The sequence below is a fragment of the Lepidothrix coronata genome, unplaced genomic scaffold (assembly GCF_001604755.1).
Source record: "Lepidothrix coronata isolate B3197 unplaced genomic scaffold, Lepidothrix_coronata-1.0 Scaffold78, whole genome shotgun sequence".
Taxonomy (NCBI): Eukaryota; Metazoa; Chordata; class Aves; order Passeriformes; family Pipridae; genus Lepidothrix; species Lepidothrix coronata.
Window position 1 is genome coordinate 2,504,671 of NW_016690258.1, and position 22,137 is coordinate 2,526,807.

At 48.0% G+C, this 22,137-nt stretch overlaps 1 long non-coding RNA gene across 3 annotated transcripts in view; it reads right to left on the reverse strand.

The window, feature by feature from the left end:
• Positions 1 to 1,464: 1,464 nt before the first annotated feature.
• The window catches only part of LOC108499781, a 227,722-nt gene continuing 207,049 nt past the window's right edge, over positions 1,465 to 22,137 (reverse strand). For all 3 annotated transcript variants that reach the window (XR_001875652.1, XR_001875651.1, XR_001875650.1), the window contains exons 3-6: positions 11,882 to 12,264; positions 10,489 to 10,805; positions 5,026 to 5,247; positions 1,465 to 1,975 (exon numbers count right to left, since the gene is read on the reverse strand). This is a non-coding gene — a long non-coding RNA (uncharacterized LOC108499781). The remainder of the gene's footprint in view (positions 1,976 to 5,025; positions 5,248 to 10,488; positions 10,806 to 11,881; positions 12,265 to 22,137) is intronic.

Below are 22,137 nucleotides of genomic sequence, written 5' to 3' on the forward strand. Positions count from 1 at the left end.
ACAAGAAGCTCTGCCCTGGGCAAGGGTAAGAAAACAGCCACCCTCCAGGGTTTTTGGTGGTCCCCACACACTGGCAAGCCTCCAAAGGTCTCCTTCTGAGCACCTGGGAATCCTCACCTGGCCCCATTCACCTGAGACAACCTGCCCTGGGGGGAGGTGACCTTGCTGGCTGGATTAATGCCGTCACTTCCATATTTTGTGGGGTCAGTGGCACCTCTCCTCAGCCAACATTAGAGACAGTCAGCCACCATCTCCACAGCAGGGAGGCTCCCAGAGGACAGGCTGAAACTGCTCATCTGGAGACAGAGATCATTTTTAGAGGGAAATCCTGTTCACTTCCCAAAGTGAGGTAGGTTTTTACTGACGCACAGCCCCAGCCAAACACACTTGTGGCACCAAGTGCATCACTGAAAGAAAAGGACTTGCTCTGTCAAAATGGAGCTGTGGTTTCCAAAGCTAACAGGGAGAAAGGGCACTGTAAATACCTGGAGGAAGCGTGGGCATGGCTTATTAATAGACACTTGCTGTGAGACTTTAGGCTTTATGACAAGGCTTTCAGTGTCCTCCTGGTGTCCTCAGATGCCCCGTTCCTGTACTGAGCTCTGGGCTCTGTAACCATGCAGCACATCCATCAGACCTGCCAAATTAGATGGGGCACAGAAGATGGGTTAATGCAGCTCATACCAATTCTTTAATTGCCTGAGCATCCACCATCCATGTTCAGCTGGCTGGGAGAAGCTCCTGTCCCTGTCTCCTACAAAGGATCAGATCTGGATGGGTACAGAGTAGGGGTTGAGGAAGGCAAGCAAGGATGCTAAGTAGGGTCATTCCTCAAAAACATGAATTTCAGGGGTTTAACATTGCCTGAGCTGCCTGAAGGAGTTAATTGTGTTATCTTTACACCCTGATTCATCCATTCATTCCCCAAAAGGCTGCACAAAGTACTTGCTCTCTGTGCTGCTGTCAAGACAGCTCCTGAGTTTTGCATCAAAAGCCACTCCCTGACATTTAAGGCTATTATAGGCTGGACCAAGTTTATGCATTCCTGCTTAGCAAAGCCTAGTCTAACATAGGGTGCCTATATCCTTTGACTTCTTTCCCAAAGAAAGCCATAACACCCCATGTAAGTGCTGGAGCAGTACCCAGTCCCCATGCTGACACACTACAGGCACCTCAGCACGCTCACACAAGCTGTGTTGCCTTTTTTTCAGATACAGGCTTTTCCATCAGGCAGAGTATTGGACAGATGGACTGGTTTTGGAGAAAACTGGCTATTTGCCTAGGGAGGGAACAGTTCTCAAACAGCCCTCCTGCCCCAGGTGATGCTGGTGAAAGCATCCATGGGCAGTAAGGAACCTTCTCAGAGTATCTTCAAACTCCTGAGGTATTTCAGCATTTCTCTTCTCAGCTTGTGGATTGCTCAGGGCCCAAAGATGCACAGACTCATGTAATTAAATGGCTCTTTCTGTTGACATTTTTATTTTTAGGAAACATTACCGAAACATTCACCATTTCTGCTTAGAGGTAATGGAAAAAGAGGCAAGCTCCAAATTCTGGGTGATGAGGACCTCAAGCCAGGCAGCCAAGCTGGGCTGGGATATGGCCTGGATTCCCTACTGTGTTTACAATCTGTGCCTGAGCAGGGACATGGCTGAATTGTGGCAGTGTCCTCAGCAGCTGTTGGCCACTCAGACCCCTCCTCAGGAGGTTAAAAGCATCTGTGTGCTGAAGACGGGCTGGGATCAGCAGCAGCCAACCTAAACAAAACCTCTCTCAAAGAGACTGCTGAGCACCCAGAGATGCTGCCTTGCCCAGCATTCTGACCCAAAGGGACATCCACGGACAGCTCCTCCCCTTGGGTCTGCAGGGGTGGAGGACGGGAGGCAAACTGTGTTTCTTCCTCAGGATCAGTTTTGTGGCTTCACGCTGGATCCCTCCTCACTCTCTGTCAGGCAGGTCTGCAGAGAAGAATATCCTGAAAGAGAGAGAACAGGAGTTACTCCAGACTGAATAAAGCCATTGCAAAATACATTCCTCTGACATCTGCTCACCAGTGGGATAGTGCTGGAGGGATGTGAGTTGGACTGTTTACACTCTTGCCTTTCTGTCCTTCCCAGGCACGGGGCTGGGCTGGCTCCATCACACCCTGACACACTCTGGTGCTGCTGAAAGGACTGGTGGATGCGTTCCTTGCCTGATTTCAGTGATGTGGCCATGGTAACCCATTGGACCTAGAACCAACTGGCCCAAGAAAGCCACAGGTCTCAACCCAGCAGCCACCTATCAGAAGCCATAATGTACCTGGCAGTAAAAGAAACCCCCCTGAGCAGCAGCATCAGGGGCACAGAGGCTCAGCTAACTTCTTCCTCCTGCCTTCTGTCTGTCCCAGATTGTGACGGAAACATGGGAAGCAGTGCTGGCAGTGGGTGGTGACTGCAGTGCTGTCATACTCAGGCTTTGTCCTCACCTTGGGACCTTGCCTGTGCTCTCTGCCCTGCCCATTATGCCTGGCACAGGCAGCAAGGGCCTGCCCACCACCCCACGACCCACCATTCAGGAGGAACCACCAGGTGATAGCTGGCTAGAGAGGGAAAGCACATCTTTTGGAGGGGATTTTGCGTTTGAGAAGCTTTGGCAAATTTTAAGTCACTCCGGTTTTGCCCCTTGCAGTAATCAGTGGAATATTTTGGAAGTATCTGTCAGAAAACCAAGTGTGCCACCAAAACACAAATGCGGGGTGGGGGGTGTGTGTGCGTGTAAATTAAAAACTGAGGTCAAAGTCATCATATTCTCTCCCTGATTTTCACAGGGATGCTATCATAAGCTGAGACACCATCACACGCCCGCAGCTGTGCACGTGTGGGATCATATACTAATTGATAGCTAATGAGTCCATTTTCCTGGCCTTTGCCAACATTGAAACACTCCTATTCTCTGCAAAATCCTTTTCCAAAGCACTGGCTTCGCCCTGTGGGGTTGCTGAGCAGCCCATCCTGTGCAGCCCACGGTGGGTACTCGCAGGGTGCCGATGCCAGAGCGGCGCGGCCACAATCGCCCCGTTGTGTAAAACGTGGAGCGCCGGGTGCAGCAGGGAACACTTGACCACAAAGACCTGAGCTGTGCTTAATAGGGCTCTTGTAATGTTCGCCCGCTAAGAGCCTTAACTTCTTACTGCATTTTGCCAGGGTTTAGGCAAAGCAGGGCTCCCAGCAGGGCGCTGGATTGATTTCCTTTCCCATGAAAAGAGACTTATGACTCTGTATTTGTTCCTTGTCCCCAAATCCCGTTTTTTTCCAGGTAGAGGATGGATTATAATTAAGAAGGTGTTGTTCTGAACAAGGAGGGTACAGGAAGGTCAATGCAGGATGTGGCTGCGTTGCCTAAGGAAAAGATGTTTTAGTGGGAAAAGCCCCGTGAGAGAAGAGCTTTAGGGTTCTTCTTCCCCAAAGAAAGCAGGTGAGTATTTACAGGCACACAATGGTTGAGTCTATTTTGGCTGTAGGTGGACACTGGGCTTTCTAGGTCTCCCTCATACTCTGCAGTGATGCTCAGCAGTGGTAGCAGTGACAGGAGGGTGGGTATTTGTACTGCTCGAGTTAGGAAGCCCCACTGCACCTTAGGCATCAGGAAGGAGACCACAGAGACAAGACCACAGAGCTCAGATATATAATAAAACATAAGTAACTGCTAATATATAATATAACCCTTCCCAGGCCTCCAGCACCATTCACCCCAGAGCCCCAGAGCACTGTACAAACAGTAATTAAAACTTCCCAGCCCCCAGCTTTGCCAATGGTGCTGAATTCATTTTCCAGTGTGGGAAAATAAGCCTTTCATGATTAAGAGAGACAACGCAATTTCAACAGCAGGAGAGTTACTGATGACACATAAGCTGGGGTGTGAGCCCTGGTGCTTCCCTGGCAACAGGAGGCTTTTCAAGATGAGAACAAGTGGCTTGTCTCTTCTCCATCACGCACACTATGCATATCTATTGCTGCAGTGGGCAACACAAGACTACCGGGTACATTCATTCAGTCCCAGTAGCTACAATGCAAAGTGCTTTGCAGAATTAGAGGCTGCAGGGAAGCAAGGAGCACAGGAGGAAGATGCCTGTGATGAGCCCCTTGTCCAGTTGCTCCTCCTGAAGCATTGATCTGCCTTTATCAAGCACTGGCAGGTTCAGTGTGCCCCCCTGCTGACCATACGGCTGATTTCCTTCCCCAGAAACATGATGCCAGAAACATCCTTCAAGAAGGAAAGGGATACTGGAACAAGCAAGAGCTTGGCTTAGTTCAAGGTTTGCATGCAGACTAGAACACTGACCCTTTGCTTTCTGGTTTACTTTACACAGTAACAACAGTCCAACATTAAAAAGCCTGTCTCTCTCCTGGTTCTGGCCTGCTCCATGCTCTCTGGAAACTCTGTGAGAAAAATCTTACATTGTTGGATGTGGACACAGCCCTTGGGTTCAATATGAGCCTGTAGGAGCTACTTGACAACATCTGCTGCTTCAGGGTTTTGCTGGAGCCCTTGGCCAACATTCCCTTTCCATGGTTAAGGTGCTGGTTGCCAGTGCCAACCCAGGCAGAGCCTGGTTCCTTCCCCTCTTACCCACCCCTGCCTTGCAGGCAGGCCAGCCAGATCCCCCTCTGCCTCTTAATAGCTTAGGGAATGCTTAAGGACCTTCTGGGAGGAAAAAGCAATTTTAACACAAAATTACATTTCTGCTTCAAGGAAACAGGGTTATCTCCCTGCTCTGCCACCACTGCCTCACCTGGGGCTGACATCGGGCTGCCTGGAAACACAGGGCTTGATGAGATGTCCCATGGCAGAGGAGAAGGGTCCAGAACACCAGACATTCAGGCTCTCCCCACCTTTGGGCTGTTTCCAGACACATGCCAGCACCACCTGTGTCTGCTTGCTCCAGGGAGTGCTCCTGTGGTCTCCCTGCAGCTGGGGAAGCGCTCATGGAGCCGGCAGTGCTGCGCGGAGCGTTATTAGTTATTTGTAATGGATTTTCCATACCTGTCATTATTTCCAGCCCTGAGTGTAGAGAAAGGGACAGTCACTCTGCTGGGAAGTGGGCTGGCTCAAAGGGCTTTGCTGAAGCCTGTGGTTTTGCAGTTCTGCTCTGGAGAGGGCTGGGGACTCACTCTGCTTCTCTCGTCATCCCTGCAGGCTGATCTCCATGGAGAATGGGGATCCGGTTTGGGCTCGCTGTGCTTCATGTGTGAAAGGGATGGCCCTCTGTAAAGGAAAAAGAGAGACCTGGAAATCTGCTGCTTTCATTATGCTTTCTTTGGGGCTAACTTAGTTGTTGGAAATCGATGCAACCATGAAGAAAGCAGCCCAAGGGACTCTGCTCAGAGTGCCTAATGCCTATTAAATATATAGAGAGAGCTGGGAGAGAAGTAGCAGCACTGCAACAGGGAAATACTCCCTGTGGATGATGTGATTTCCAATTAATTTCTCACGGAGGGGGTTTCCCACTTGCCCAGCAGGCCTGGGGGAGGCCAGGAATGTGCAGCAGAGAGCAGACTACCCCGCACAGCAGTTTCACAGTCCTCACTCCACCACCTTTCTAGAACTCAAAATTTATGTTTTTCACTCCAAGCCAAAATGATGCCAAGCTACAGCTATCAAAATCCTTCAGGCCAAAGCCATGTTCTTTCTCTATCCCTGCTCTGATCTGAAAGGTGATTTCCCAGCTCAGAAGAACTATCAGAGCAATTACTGTGAAGGAGCCATTGGTAGGGCTCACAGTGAGCCCCCACTGCCTGGCATAGCTGTGCCAGCACAGCCCCACCACCCACTGCAGCTCATTTACAGCAGCAGAGCTGGGGCAGAGACTGGGCTGAGCTGGAAGGGCACAGGGTTTCTGCTCGGATGGCACCCTCTGTTTCTAACCTACTAGAACTGTAACAAAGCCACAGGTAAACAGGAATGGCACTTCAGTTAAGCTGGATCAATCAGAAATGATTTCCCAGATGGCAGCAGCAGATGGAGGAGAGCCCACCCTCACCCAGAAACACGTGGCTGAGGGTCACTTCTCCAGGGAGAGAAGCATGGGGCTGAAAACAGCATTTGTCTGAACTGATGGCCATGAAGACATTAGAAGGAAAGTTTCCTTTGGAGCAAAGGGGGCAGGTTTCTGCTTTCACTTACCACCTATCTGTGTCAGCCCTTTCCTCCTCTTGGCACCCAGTTCTCATCCCTCAGCTGACATCCCATGGTACAAAACACTAATCACATCCTCCTCCTAAGAGGAGATAACAGGGAAAGAGGCTTGGCAGGACAAGGGACCTCCCAGCAGCCCCTGCAAAGCCACCCTCGTGGCCTGGGGTCCCCTCATGCAAATCCCTGTGGTTCTTGTTTGCTGAGCTGGGACAAAGCGGGCACCGGGGCTTTCGCAGATGTTGGTCAGAAAATAACCGTGAGAAAGGAATAAACCAATTAATTGCTGACCCACTGACAGCCAACACCTCTCCCCCACCACCTCCTGCACAATAAAACCTGTCTCAACAGCTCAAGCAGATTTAGGGTGGCTGCAAAGAACCTAGAGGAGAAAAAAAACCCTTTCCCACTCCAGCTAATAATATTTCCAGATAATCTGTTTGAGGCAGCACCCTCTGTGAACCAGGAAAGCCTTTAAGAGCCGTTAACACCTTTATTCAGACTTCCTCATCCTCCCCCAGACAAGCTGTGATTAATTACCCAATCCACCCCGATCCCCCTGGGAAATAGCTCTTGGTCCGGGCGTTCATCCCAGGATTTGCAGGGTCCCTCTGTGCGAGCAGCTCCTGCTCTCGCCGCTGGCTCCAGATAAGCAGGAAAGGGCTGATAGGGAATGAACTGCTTCCAGCCATGCACTTACATCAGCAAGGGTGGTGGATGAGGGGAGGAGAGTTTAATGAGGGGTCTTGGCAACGTTCATGCCTTTTTTTTTGGCTGGTGTCCACAGGCATCACCAGATGGACTGTCCCTGGAAGCCCATCTCTGGGAAGTTGCCACTGGAAGCACAGCCTGTTTGGTTCCCACCTGGATTTTCAAAGCCCTCTTTCCAACTTCATAGCTCTCTGACTTGGCTTGCTCTGAGGATACTTGCTTTCCTACCATTTTCCAGCACTGCCAGAGGTGTTGGGGATGGCAGGGAGGAAAGGGAATTACTGCCTCTCAGGTTGCTGGAGTATCTGGGGTGCTGTGCTTGAGAGGTGCCCCTGTGTAGGGCATTGCCAGACCAATGCAGCTCATAAAACTCACCCTGTACATGCACTCTCCTGCCTGTGCCACCTTCTTCATCAAACCCCAGGGTAATCCTCCCATCCCTAAGGCTGCACACAGCCCCTTCTGGCCACACAGAGGGAGCATCTGAGTTGCCACAAGGTCACGGCATTGTCAAGCAATTAACTGCACCCAAGAAGGGCAAATTCTCCTTGTACCAAACACCAGTCTCCACTGCATTACAGATGACAGACACCAAGCCCATGTCTGTCCACCACAGCCCTTCATCCATGGAAACTGTAGTCCTCAGGCTGTGTAAGGATTTACATGTTAACGCCCATCCTGCCCCAATCCCCTCTGCTATGGCAGGGTGGAGGCACAGGTCTTCTGGGGGGACTATGGTAGTGTCACACACATGGTTTATGATTTCTCTCTCTATACAAAGGCCCCACAAATCCCCCTTCTTCAAGGGAGACCTGTGTTTCCCCATCACACCCACAAGACCTGCCCACATTCTTGCTGGGGGGGTGTGAGAGAGGGGTGCACTGTGGGACTGGCATGTCCACATTGTGCAGCCATGGAAAACCTATAACTGAGGAGACAACTGCCACAGCAGCCTTCCTTACAGGTTCCATGGTTTCATGACACTTGGAGGAGCTCCCTTCTGTTGAACCTTCCCCCTTTGGCACCCAGTGCTGTCCAAGAAATCACCCCTGTGCACTGCATGTCATCTACTGGCCTATTTACACCTCAGAGATATCCTGGCCCACCACCACAAAGCAGCACCTGCCATCACTGTTTTGTACCAGCCACCTCTAGAAACCTTCAGCCAGGAAATAAAATCAGAGAGCACAGCAGCAGCTCAGGGGTCTCAGACAGTTTTGCAAATGAAAACTGTTGTCCTCTCCTTGTTCTCTTCTCCTCATAACCAGAACAACATGTGTAGGTTATATTCACACAAGATTAATTTAGGTTCAGCATCTCCTGTGCTCTTTGACGAGGTGCCAAAGAAAGAATGAGGGGAAAGAGAGAACACGTCTGCCAGATGGGTGCCAGCTCCCCCAGGATGCTTCACAGCCCCAGGTGTTGGTTTGCATCACACCTACACACTCTGCTTTCTGGGCTGGGCTTGGTTTCAATACTCTATTTTTAGCCACGCTTTCAAGAAAGGAAAAAAGAAAAATCTCAGAATCTCTGCAGTTTCTTGAAGCCTTTGAGAAAGAGAAAGCTGAGGAGCAAGCAGGCAGGTGAGAGGGTCACAGTCCTCCTCCCTGCTGAAGGCTTCAGCCAGCACAAGAGATGTCTCTGCCTGTCTTCCAGTCCACATCCAGGAACAACGGCCATCAATTAGGGTAGGCCAAGTGCTGGAGAGGTGCATTCCAGGATGGAACATGCTCCTGTTCTGCCCATGGTGTGGGCATAGGTGTAACTCCTTCTGTATGTTAGTCCTCCTGCATCCATCCCGATGGCAATGTGTGGTGCAGATCCAGCAACGCCCAGCCAAGCAGATCCAGCATTTTTCACATGGGTCTAGTCACTATTTGGATAGGAGATGCGAGGAAAAACCAGGTGCTGCAGGAAGTGGTTTGGGTGATTTAGTAGGTGGCATCTTCCCTCTAAGTCAGGAGCACGATGAAACTCCTCGGCTGGGAGTTCAGGGCTCTGTGCTGCCGCAGGTGTTGCTATTTTAATGACATCCCAAGCTTACCACTTGTGGTCACCCAAGATTCCACCTCTTGTAAGGGTGGAGGTGTTAGCTCCAGTGTCCTGAGCAGGCTCCAGTCTCCAATTATGGTCTGCTGAGCCAAGAGCTGCAGGAATTTCCACTGGATGCATTATTCTTCCCTCTCTTTTCCTGCTATGACTGAGTAAAACTACTGAGTAGTTTTCCCAGGTGCCAGAAAACAGCATTTAAAGAGGCATTTCAAATTAAAATGCTTCCCATTGTCTTGAAAGAGCTTTTCTTGTTTTGCCTCACACTCTCTGCTTAGGGTCCACCCCAATCCTAGTGTCTGCTTCACTTGGCTTGTTTAATTTCTCTACTCAGCTCTTGGCTTTGCTTTCCTCCAACTCACTCTCAGCTGTGAAGGTCACAGACATTCCCAGCTTTGGTTGAATTAGGGCATCACCCCAGCTCTGCTCTCCATCACCAACCAGGAGGGTATCAACTGCACCTTGGTCCTTGACAGGAGATGCCACCAGAAAAGAAATAATCGATTATGAGACTGACATTAACGAAATATGAGACTGGGACTTAGGAAAGACTAAGGCCATAGAAAGCATTTTAAATAATTCACCATCCTGAAAGTAAAGCATATTACGGGGAAAGACATTCGGGTCCTTTCACAGTGACTTCTACGTAACCAGAGCTGATACTGTGAGCTGACAGCAAAATGAGACTAATGCTGGGCAGGGAATCCTGGCATTGCAAAATGTATTTGTAAATCTTGGTTTCCTCCCTCACCACCCCCCCCCAAAAAAAAAAAATTATTTGCAAACATTAAAATATTTTGTTTTGGTAGCATTGTGTACAAGAAAACGAAATCCAAAATAAAATAAAAACACAAAATGCTGAAACAAATTGCAAACCCCAGAGACATGTGCTGGCAAAACATTCAGCCAAATCACTGCCTTCTGCAAAAATGCTTCTATTTTGGCAAGCCCACAGTTTTCCGGGGGTAGACTGATCCACCAGAGACTTCTGAACTCACGGCAAGTGGGAACGGAGGCTGAAGAGAGACACTGCGTGGGAGGCGACGTTTAAAATGTCGCCGTTTCGCTTTTCTCTTGAAACCACTCCAAGGGCCGCAGGGAAGGCGTTCGAGAGCAGGAGCTGTGCTTTGGCTGCCTGGGAAAGCTGCTGCCAGAGCATGGGCAGAGCGTGGGTTTACCCAGAAAACCCCTGCTCGGTCACAAAAACCCCTGGAAGGGTGAACATCATCTGGGCAATTGTTGTGAATTTATCTCAGGAATTAAACGCAGTTCTGTTCACACAGCAGATTTATCTGTATTGGTTAAGCTAAGCTTAGACCAAGAGGTTGTTGAGAATATTGTGCTGGTGGCACCCACCTCAGCTGCTTGTGGTGCTGGGGTGGCAGCAGGAAGGGATTGTCACAGCCAGGCAAGTGGCACCTTCATTATCTTCATTATTCTTGGCAGAGGTTGCTCTTCATAGGGCAAAAGTGTTTCACTGGGGCTGGGGGACAGGAGTGAATGAACAGTGCACAAAAGGCATGGGTTTGCTCACTCTCACCCTACACAACTCACCTGCACATAAACTGCAGGGCTGGATAACAGTCCTGGGTCAGCCCCAGACATGTCTTCTCCGGGATGGCAGAACGTTCCCAGCTTCCTTTGGAGGCTGTGTTGGCTTCTGGGCATCTGTGGACACCTTGCAACAACAATGTCATGCAAAATTCAGACTCAGTTCCTTCCCTTGCTGTTGAAAGTGCCGCAGAAATCCCGGTGGGAAATTCCTCTGAGATGTGACAACACCTGTGGGACAACACTCCTGCCTCCTTCCACCAGGCAAGGAGGTCCTGCTACTTGTAGGGATGCTGTAGCCAAGCCAAGCGAGGAAAGACCTGTGAAAGAAACACCTTTTTTGGTTTCACCTTAAAAGGTCAGCTCTGTTACTTGTCATGCAACGTGCTCAGAACCTACCACAGGTGATTAAACAGCCCGGAGTTATTAGATCACACATCGTATAATCCTCCCTGTACCTGGCAACGTGATTAGTTATGATTCATAAATTCCAGTAGTGTTATGATTCCCAAGTGGATGCAGTACACCAAAAACTCTCTTCCACAGCTTTTGCAACAGAAAACCACGAGGGACTGACACAGGCAGCAAAGGAGACCCTCCTTAGGCTGATACCCGTGTTTGGGGGCAGCAGTGAGAAGGTGGGTCCTACCTCCTTATTTTTAAGGACACAACAGGATTCCTCACACCCTTTTCCAACAGGATGCTGTGAGATGCACAAGCCACCTGGGAGGTGGCCTGGGACAGAGCAGTGACACTTCAAGGAGGAGAGGCAGCCCAGAAGGGGGTACATAGGAAGGAGATGTTATTAGCTGATTAGGAAGAGAGAAAGGGCAGAGAGAAGTGAGGCCTGTCTTCTTTATCTTGGCTGTGGGCTAGGGGTGAATCACAACAAGAGAGTTTGATTAGAGAGAGCTTGATTTGTGAAGTGGATGCAATTAAAGCCTTGGATCCTCAGGGTCAGTTTTAGTAACTGCGTTAAACTGAATCAACTCCTGCCTCACTGTGTGCAAGTGAGGGGATGTTTTGGCTCCTCCACTGTCTTGGAAATGCTCTTGCTGCAGCTCTCCAGGCCAAGGCAAAATCCAGCTGAGCTGCTGAGGATGAGCAGGAGCAGTGTCTGTCTCCCTGAGCATAAAAACGGGAGCGCAGAACTGGCCTGAGAAGAGGTGAACTAATCCAGGGAAGACAAATCCTTCAAAGACTATTAAATGCAAAGGCAAAAATGATGCCTCAGGAAAATCCCAAGTAAAAACTAGTGTGAGTCAATAGCAGTATGCAGGAGACCTCCTGAAGGAGCTCCTGTGTTGTCTTCTTCCAGAGGTATCTGCTCTGGTCACTTTGCAAGAGAAGGAACGGAGCTAACTGGACTCTGGATCTGATTCCAAGTGGTTCTTACCTCAGATGAGATGAACAGCTGCCTGTGGACACGGCTGGATCTCTGGAGAGCATTGCAGTCACACGCTACCGACAAGTGAGAAACATCAGCTTTGCCTCAGGCAGCACTACTGGGTCTTCAGGAGGAAGAGCTGGAAACTCTGGTGCCAGGAGCAGCCACTGCTTCCCAAAGCTCACCTGCCACCAACTCACACACCCCCTAGGCCAGATCCAACACTGACCCCAAAAGAGAAGCACCATCGAAGCTGAGGAGGTGATTGGCCTCATGATCATCCATCCTGATGTCATCACAGTTTTGCTCTTGAGATGCAGCAGTGTCACCAAGTCCACAGATATGAACCCCCATTAAATATTTCATTTTCATCAATTGCTTGCAGTAAGTGCCTGTTGAGGAATTCATGGAAACGTTTTCTATTTGACACAGAGATACTTTCAATCATGAAAGATGGCTAAAAATAAAAGGAAATTATACTGTTCAGACATCTCTGGAGGTGGAGACAGGAGGGGGAACCGTCAAGGAGAGCCAGGGAAGAGATTTTTGTTAGAAGTGGAGAAAGGCTACTTATTTTTACAAGCAGAAAATGCTGGGAGGCAGCCTGACTTGAGGGTCTGGAATCTGTCACTCACCTTCTCTATTAATAATTTGACCTCAACTATTTAGGGTCTGAGCCAGAGTACCAGAGTTAGGAGTCATGACAGTCTCTTTCTCAGGCTGCAGGGGGTTGGATCACCCTCCTAAAATTCTCAGCTGTATACTTTTTTTTTTAATGTGTGTTTTCCTTTTTTCTTTTTTTTTTTTCTTTAAAGCAAGACCCCAGACTGTGACACAAAGAAGACTCATTTTTTGTGGGATGTCACTGCTGAGTGTCACCAAGCCAGGGATCCCGTCTATAAGATGGCAAGAGGTGACAATACACAGCCATTATCAATTGCTCTGTCACTGGGGCTGTGCAGGGAAGAAAACCTTACTCTGCCACCCTCCCCACTGAACTGCAACCTAATTTAAGTTCCTAACTGAACATATGTATAACATATTGAGTGTTTTTGATCTGCTCTGGCCTCAAGTAAAATGTATGTCTTGCACTCCATACAGGTGATCAATGAAAAGGGGAGAGCTGGAAAGTAGGACACTGAAGCTGTAGAAGATTTTGTGTTTGTTATCTCTTGTTTCTTCTCTGTAGCAAATCAAAGACACTAGAAAAATATCAAAATTAACAACAAAAAAGGCACATTTTGGTTCTGTAGATGGGAGGTGAAAAATCTCGAGACCTTCCTTCCCCTCTGTAGCACCTGTTTTTAGACATGCTTTTAGCAAGGTGCTCTGCCCTCACTGATAGGGGCTATGTTCCCTGAGCCACATTCAGTAATTTTAAATGATCAGGGGCTTAATTAGCTACACTCTTCCTTGTATTTTGAGCAGCCATTTTAAGTTAAAAATATCGTTCGTGTTCAGTGTTTTAGGAGAGCATTCCTATGCTAACCCAAATGGGAAAACATCTTCAGTACAGAGCATTTTCTGCAAAATCACCACTAAACACTGAAATGGTCTAATCAGTCCCTGTACTACTACTTCTGTTGGCAGATGTGTTGAGCCCCAGGAGCTTAAGGTGTTCTTGCACACATTTTGGCCCTGTAGATTTGCCATGAAATGCCTTGCACTTTTGCTTGTTCTCAGTTTCCTGAGATAGCAGGTAGTTGATGCTTTCCTTCTAAACAGCTGGACTCAACAATTTTTTAGGGGGAAAAAGCTGTTCCCTGTTAACCAGCAGGATTTACCTGCCTGCTGCCACATTTATAATGGAGCACAGAGGAAGACTGCAGGGTGATTTCAAGCTAGGTATCTTCTCACTGCACATAAACAGCTTTTTATCAGGACTATTCCACGCCCCGAGAGGTTTGCCTGTGAGGGCTCCATTCCCTCATGAGCAGCCAAGTGCAGCACAACCTTGTCCTGGGAGAAAAGAGACAATAGGAACCATAATGAAGCTGGATAGCAAGGGAGAGATGTTCTGCTGGAGCTGTGATGCAGCTGGCTCGTGACAGACCCTGACCTTCAAAGGAGAGGGAAGAATTCAGACCTCCTGGGAAGAGGAGATTATTTCCCATTAGTCTTTCTGTTTTTTTCCCTAAAAGTTTGTCATCTCTCTGCCAAATCTGAAGAATAATGTTTCAAGTGAACGTGCTCCATCCGTAGCCTTGCCTGGCAAGTCACAAAATGACAGGTAAAAAGTACAATTACAAAGTAATCACGGAAAAAGCCTCTGCCACAGGAAATGACCCAGCACGGCACACAATCGCTTGGGGAGCTCTGCATGCCCTAAGCATGGCTTTTCTGGGTGCAATAAGCTGGCAAAGCTGCAGCTGTTCGATACGTGTGTGCTCAATTTAGCTCCTGCACAACCAGCAGCAACCTGTGGGGTTGCTCTGGAAATCACTTCCTGGTCCTGCAGCCTCTGGACTGTCTCTTTGCTTTGAATTGCGAACCTTGAACAGCCAGCCCTGGCTGCAAAGGGAAGGGATGGTACTGGCTTCTCAGAGAAGGCTAGGCTGGGATTTTCTTCTCAAAGGAACCCAAATCCCTTTATATCTCATTCACCCTGTGTTGGTCTTCATTAAATACTTCAGACCTTGGGAAGCACTAATGTATAATAATAATAATTAAGCTCTGGAAATCTCTCTGGAACCAAAGAGAGAGCATAAATGATCCCAGAGTTGAGAATTGTGTGTGTCACATCTAAACAAGACTCAAAAGACTCCCTCCCATAACTGATGCACCTTTTTCTATGTAGCAGAGATGGAGCACATCTCCTTACTCTCCTAGTGCCAGTTTCTGGCTGTGATAACTCTCTTAACCCCAAGAATGCAGCCCTGCCTTAACAGATGAGCTATTCAAGGGCACCAGTTCATGTGCTCAGATTGCTGCCATGCTTTTTCTAGGCAGCACCTGGGTTGTGCTCACCCCAGGAGCACTTCTGGATTTCAGCTGGTCCTCACAGGACCAATAATGCCGCTTCTCCAAGGCTAGAGCTAACCAGCAACATGCACTGGGGTACAGCAGACACAGACTGGCTGCCAGGAGAGGCTCTTTGCTGAAAAACCTCAAGGAGAAGGAGTCATGTCTGTGTGACACCAGCTACACTGAAGCCAGATAACTGTGACAGTGAGTGGGATTCCCATCTTCCCTTTGCTTCCCTTTTTCATTACCAATGAAACAAGGCAGCTGTAACATCACCAGATGCACTTTTACTAGCTCTGCAAAGCTCTGTGCAACCTAAGCACCTACGTGGAATTATGGATGTCTTCAGATGCAGCTCGGGATGGAGAGTGTGGTGGAGCATGCCCTCCATCAGGAGTCATGCCAGCATCAGGATACGTGGCAAGGGAATGCTGCAAAAATTGTCTGCTACAAGCAAGTCAGGGTTTGTGCTCATATAAGCAGGAGGAGGTTTGGTGAACTACCTGGAGAGGCAGCCCAACAGTGAGGAAGCTCTTGCAGAGATGTACCTGTTTCCTGTGACAGACACAGGAGCTCTTCTCCAACAAAGGACCTACCACACTGAAAACAAGGCTGATGCTGACTGGTGAAGCAAAGACAGGAGTTAAAACCTTGGCCTGAGAGGGGAAAAAAGTCTTTGTTTCATGAACAGTCCTCAAAGAGTGTCCCTTGCAAGAATGCAACCAGCAAGATGAAATTGCCATTCATGCATTTTAGAGATGTTCAATGTACTAGGAATTCAATTAAGAAAATGTTCCACTGCAGGAAGCTCAAAAATTATCATGATTGTAGAGGAAGGAAATGTTTTTAATATATTAATTTCTTTAAAATTACATCACTACAGACAATGCACTTATGCTTGCAGCATCCGGGCCAGTAAGGACACCGGTTTCTTCAGCAATGGAGAAGAGTGGCAAGAAGGTTACAGAGAAGCAGATGCTACAAAGTAGGTTTTCTGCTGGATAATGGGCCCTGAACTGTTGTCTAAAAGAGATAACAGCACTGGATTCCTTGATTTGACCTGTAGTCTTCACCTGTAACTCCCTCTACATCTTTCCACTTCAAGAGCCTGACCTAGATGGGGGCAACATCAGTGGCCATCATTGACTCAAACAGGGCTGTGAACCAAAAGGTGTTTCTGTGAACTTCCCTCATATCCCCAGAACAGGACAGGGATTTACTGCCTACACGTTTTTTTGTGTTATATTTGCACAGTGCCAATATCCCCAATCCAGGGAGCATGTGGGTGGGTCCCTGCTGCTGCCTTTGTACCTACGAAATAAAGTAAGGATACAGTTCAAAGCAAAAGGTGTTCCCAAGCACCTCCTCAAAATAAGTCTGGATGGGGGAGGTGGGTTGTTTTTTTTTTTATTTGCAAGGACAAGATATCACATGGAAAACCAGGAATAGAATAAATTGCAGGGGAAGGAGAGGAGGAGGAGGAGGAAATCACTCCTTTTGCATTTCTTGTTCCCTTTCCAAACCTTGTGCATGCCACGGTTTTAATTAATAACTCTGTCACCCCTCCTAGAGTTCAAACAAAGGAGTATAAGGAGGATGTATTCCAGGCACGCAGGTACCTGGGGAAATGAAGTGATGGCTTTATGTTTCAAGGCCTCATTATGAGGCTCCAGCTCTTACCCAAAACTTGTTCTCTGCCAGGAATTATCTGAACCACTACCTCAGGAGATCACTTTGAAGCTGGGTTCAATATTTAAAATTAAGAAAAAAAATCAAATACATTGTTTGGAGGTTAATTAAAATAAACAGACGCACACAAACACAACCACCAGTGAGAACATTTATCTGCAAGGCTGCTTTGCCACTTCTTTCTTCCACCTGACACATGCTCATACACAACCACTGCCACTCTACTGACACCCAAGATTGGGAGCATCCTGCTCCCAGACCAGCCCCAAGAGGGAGAAATAACTATTAGTGCCCAGTTTGGAGACTGAACTTGCTGAGCATCAGTGATGCTCTGTACAGAGCTGCAGCCCTCAGACCTCTGTGCAGGCAGTGTGTTGTTTCCTAGTGGTGGCTGCTTGCTTGGCACATTCCCCTTTGATTTCAAGGAGGACCTCAGCTGTGTTCTGCTCTATCCAGGAATGGCAGCAAACTCCGTGGTTTGGGTTTGCTGTAGAGCACTGGGCCCATTTACCTTTCCCTCTGCAGTTTGGTACCTGGCAAACTTGTGCTGCACATCTCAACATACTTCCCACCTCCATCAGGTAAGAATATCCTCCATTTTACAGGCTGGGAAAACAGGACCTCCCAAGACCACACAGAAATAAGGGACAATCTCTGCAGCCCCCACTGACCTCTTTATTTTTTGAGCAACTCTTTCCCCTTTGGGCAAGTCAAAGAGTAACTAAAACTATCTGCAAATAACTTCTGTGGAGGTAGCAAGTACCTCGTAGGAAGTTGCTGATGTGACACATTCAGGCTGTCACTGATCATCACTTTCCTGCACAGACAGTTTGATGATACTGCTTCCCTTAATTGCATCAAAAATTTAAGTCAGGAGATCAACAGTGCCATGAAGAATTCACAGGGAAAAGACACAATATCCACCCCCCTAGGAAGGTTGCTCCAAAGAGACAGACCCTGCAACCAGAGCTCAGATGGTTGGTAAATGAAATGACAGAGACAAAATTCTCTGAAACTGCTGTTGCCATTTTCATGGGGTTTTAACAGCAGGTAAGATTTGATAACTCTGCACATCCAGTGACAGAGGCTGTGGTTACTGTTGATTTCCTTCTGGCCACTCACAGAGTGCCAGCTGTGCCTCCATGGTGCCCAGTGAGGACCCATCTTGTGATGGGGAGTGACATCCTCTCTCACAGCCCCACTGGCTCCTTCTCCTGCAATGCCTGAAAAAAGCCCCCGAAAAATATTGTTTGCTGACCTCACAAAAAGAAGCTTTTTGAAAGTACTGAGCAATAAAGGAGATATCACCATATCCAAAACACCAGCAGCAGAGAATAAATATCTGACATCAGACTCAGCCTTTCCCCAGACACTCTCCCAGCCAAACCTGCCTTCCAGCATGTGAAGGCCATGGCCTTTTTGGTTCAGCAAATTCAGGACTTTTCCCTGGCAGCCAGACAAGACACAAACTCATGTCCCTCTACATCAGGCTGTGGTGGAAACTGTTGCCTTTCCAGAAGCTTCAGAGATGCTTGATGAAGGCACCAGCACAGCTCAAGCCCGGGTGAGTTCCTCATCCCAGCCTACAATGTGCTTTTTGAGTGGGCAGTTTAAAAGGATCAGAAGGATGAGTCAGGGGAAGGATTTCACAACAGACCAGCACATTTGGTGGCTAAGGAGAAGTGTGCTGGTGTAGGAGAGTGGGCCAGCTGGAGGCCTGGGGAGCTGCTAATAAATAAGTCTCTAAATGGATCGAAAGATCATAGCGCAGAAAACCAGGGCCACAGTCCTCCAAAATCAGTGTATGAGCAGGTGCCAGGGACTTCATAGGAAGGACCTGGAGAAACCCATGCTAAAAGCCAGAGGCATGGGGGAAAAAAATGCAACTAAAGCAACCTCCAGGACAAGCATGGATGGGTCCAGGAGGGTCTCTGGTAACATGGAATAAAGAAAGAACAGGTAACTAGAGCACCATGGGCAGGACGTGGCAAGGCAGGCTGCCTCATGGAAAGCTGCATTGTGGGTTACTATCATCTCCATAAGAACAGATGAAATGAGCTTCAAACCAGGCACAGCTGCCACCCCAATGGGGCTCCAGAAACACCCTGGGGATGTGTGAGAGCGTGAATGCTTCTGAACCAAAAACAAAAATGAAAAGACCCAGGAAAATGCAAAGGGTGAAACTTGGCTAAGAAAGCAGATCTCAGAGGGTCTGTTTTGTCAGTCACCATACACTGCTTAGTTGCCCTCCCCCCAGAATCACAGTCCTCACTGCAGTTATGTGGACAGAGCCAGTCTGCAACGACCCAGAATTTAAAATCATGATGAAAGCCCCTGTTTGCTTCCAAAGAGCAGAGAAACCAGAAAAAGCACAGTGCAGTCAAATGCAAAAGCATTTGCTCTTTCAACACCTACGAGCACATTTTTCTTTTTATGATCCATTTGGAAAACAGTGTCTTCTGCAAAGAACAAAAATAATCCTCCCATCAGGCACCCCGAGGCATGGCAGTGGTCCCAGAAGCAAATCACCAGGCTCAGATCTGCGTGACGTTAGGAGGCTTAATGAGGGTGACAAGTCCCGCCACGCACCGAACACACCTCGGGAGAGCGCGGTGAGGCAACAGCCCTCCCCAAAACTGGGAGCTGCAGCTTAATGCTGGCTGATCCCACTCCCTTCAACCGCCACAGCCACGACAGCCCACCACCCAGGCGTGGGGTGAGCGCCCGAGAAACCCTCCCAAAAGGCAGTGTTTTCTTTTTTTGGCCCTGCCAGATGAGCCTCCAGTACACCCGAATCTCTGCCTCGCGGCTGTTGTTCTGAACAGCCTCCAGTATTTCCTCCAGTGCCTGGCAACTGGTAGAAACTGAGGGCGTATTTTGGGGTGCCCTTGAAGGACTTCAAAGTCTAGAGGTCACATAAAACATGAAATAAAAGTGGGTTTATGTTCAAAATACAACCGGTGGAGGGGGGGGAGCATTATTAGCAATGCAACCAGGTGGAAGAGGGGCTTCTCATATGAATCGGGATCCCATTTGCATTAGATTAAAGCAAGAGAAAATTGCCAGCAAAGTGGGATTAAGAATATTTATGGATCCTATTGGCATGATGTATGTGTCTCCCAAGTGATGGAAACTGAGTACAAAATTGAGAAACTTCAGCAATCTGTGGGGGAAAGGAGGCAGACTGCAATGACTTTTTAATGCTTTATACATTTTTTGTGTGAATCTGGTGCTCACAGAAAGCAGTTATAACAAAAGGTTTGAAAGAGAAGGTGAATATGGCAATGTTTTGTCTTTCTGGAAAGATCAGACCACCTCAAGATCTCAAAGCAGTTTTCAAATTCAAGGTCTTAACTGCATAAGTAAACTTATGTCACATACCAAACCCTTCAGATGCGACGATGCCAGCGACTTATATCTGCCCCTCAGGGGCTCTGAATGTTGGAGTACTCTGCTTTTCTTCCCATAATGCAGAAACCTGGATGCACACAGATCTTGAATTTCTAACCTCCAGTACTTCCCAAGCAGTCTTGAGCAGAGAGTGCACCGTGGTTCAGAATTTTAAAGAGTGAGGAAGAAACTGCATGGAGAAGGATTTGAGCACAAGCTTTAGAGGGTAGGAGGCTGAATGCTTTTTACAATAAAAAACCCCAAACCACTGAAGAACAGGAATCTAAAATGACTTCACGGGCACAGAGAAAATAATAGAAGGAAAGTCTGAAATGCAAAAGGAAACCTAACAGAAAATTAGACAGGCAGAGATGCAACCTTGGTGTTTGAGATCCAGCTAATTACCTACTTGATTAATTTGTATTGCTTCCTTTATTTGACAGCGGTTTACTGTGGTTCAACACCAACCTTTTCTTAATCAACTTTAAACATGTCAAAATGAGTGCCAGATTTAAAATTTAATGGATGCCTGTACACCTTTCTTCACCAATATAACTGGTGTAACCTCACCTCCATTTCTACTGGTGGAGCTACATGTGTTGGCAACCCTTTCAAAAGTGAGTTAATATTTCAGCATGAAGCACTTTCAAAGGAGACCTGCATACCTTCCTGTTTCCAGGAGTGCTCAAAATGGTATCAGATTTGGCTTTAAAAGCCTCAATGCTGCTGGTAAGGCACAAGTACAAAGCCTCAAAGTGCCTGATGAAATCACACACCCTTTCCATTTATGGCCTGTTTCCCAACACATTGGGCTTTCAGTGTAGCTTCCACTGTCCTTAAATGGGATTCCAGAGGCCTCATCACATGCCTTAAGGATCAGAAGTAACTGCCTTTCTCTGCACTCCTGCAACTCAGACGCAGCTCCGCCAAACCCTTGCTCCTCCAGACTTTTGTCTCTCGGCAGAAAATGGGCACAGGGTAGAGAACAAGCAGCCAGGGGGTGCCCATGATTCCACCCCAACACCCAACCATGTCCAGGAGGAGCTGCCATCAATCTGTGTCGGTGTTCAGCCATGCTGGAGCTGCTGTGAGCAGCAAAGTCCTGCTACTGCTGCCTCCCTCTCCCACCACTACACCACACCTCTACCAAGGGGCACCACCAGCCTGGCATTTACAGCCACTGCATTTCCACATGACCATAAAATCAACAGAAGAACTACAGCCCAAATAAGGTCCCTGTTCAACTCCTACTGAACCACTGGCTGTTGGGTCAGTCAGTGGGATTTGGGTCAGAGAAAATGCAGGGTGGAGGTGGCTGATTTTGACTGGAGCCCCAGGAACACAAAGTGGCTTTTTCCTTCATTATCCACCACATGGGGTGGCCAAGATGTTTTACTTAAACTGCCTGCCTTTTCCTCACCATACTCCTCTCTAAGCTAAAGCTGGCTCCCAAGAGACAGGGCACCTTTACAGCCCCCACCCATAACATCCTTTTAGGCATGTTCTGTCCAAACACCCATTTTGAGGTATGGCATCTGCTCTTTCCTGGTTTTGCTTTGTTTTCCTGTTGCACAGACCATTCCCTGGGCTGCTCCAGTGGCAGCTCTTCGCAAACATCACCAGCACAAACGGAGGTTGCAGCTGGAGCTGTATCTGCTTGGTCTGAGACCAGATCACAGGAAACTGCCAAGATCATTTCCACCTTTGTTAGTTTTTGGCTCCAGCATCTATTTTGATAGATGCTGAAGTGTGAAACTTTTAGTAAGGAAATGGAAGAGGGGAATGGCCATGCACTGGCCCTTGCTTGGCAGCAACATTAGCCCATGGTGTAGTTTCCATGCACTGATGTTGATTCATTTAACTAAGAAAAAAAGAAGAAAAAAGGAAAAGAAAAAAAAAAACACAACAAAATAACAGGAACTACTTGCATAGAAAAAGTCATCACTGAGCCATGTTCCAGCGCTGATCCATGAACATGGAGGCAGCAGCCTAACTGAGGCTGGTTGCTCACAGTGTGACTCATTTTTTGTGCATCCCTATTTCTGGACTGGGACGGCTCTTTATCAGCACCCCCCTCCAGGAACATTGGCTAAAGCCTAAATGCTGAATTTTCAGCCTGGAAACACCTCAGTAAGGGCAGCATGAGCTCCTCTGCTTGCTGCAACTTTCACCAAAGGAAAACACAGCTCAAAGCACCAGCAGAGACCCAGCAGGGAGAGAAC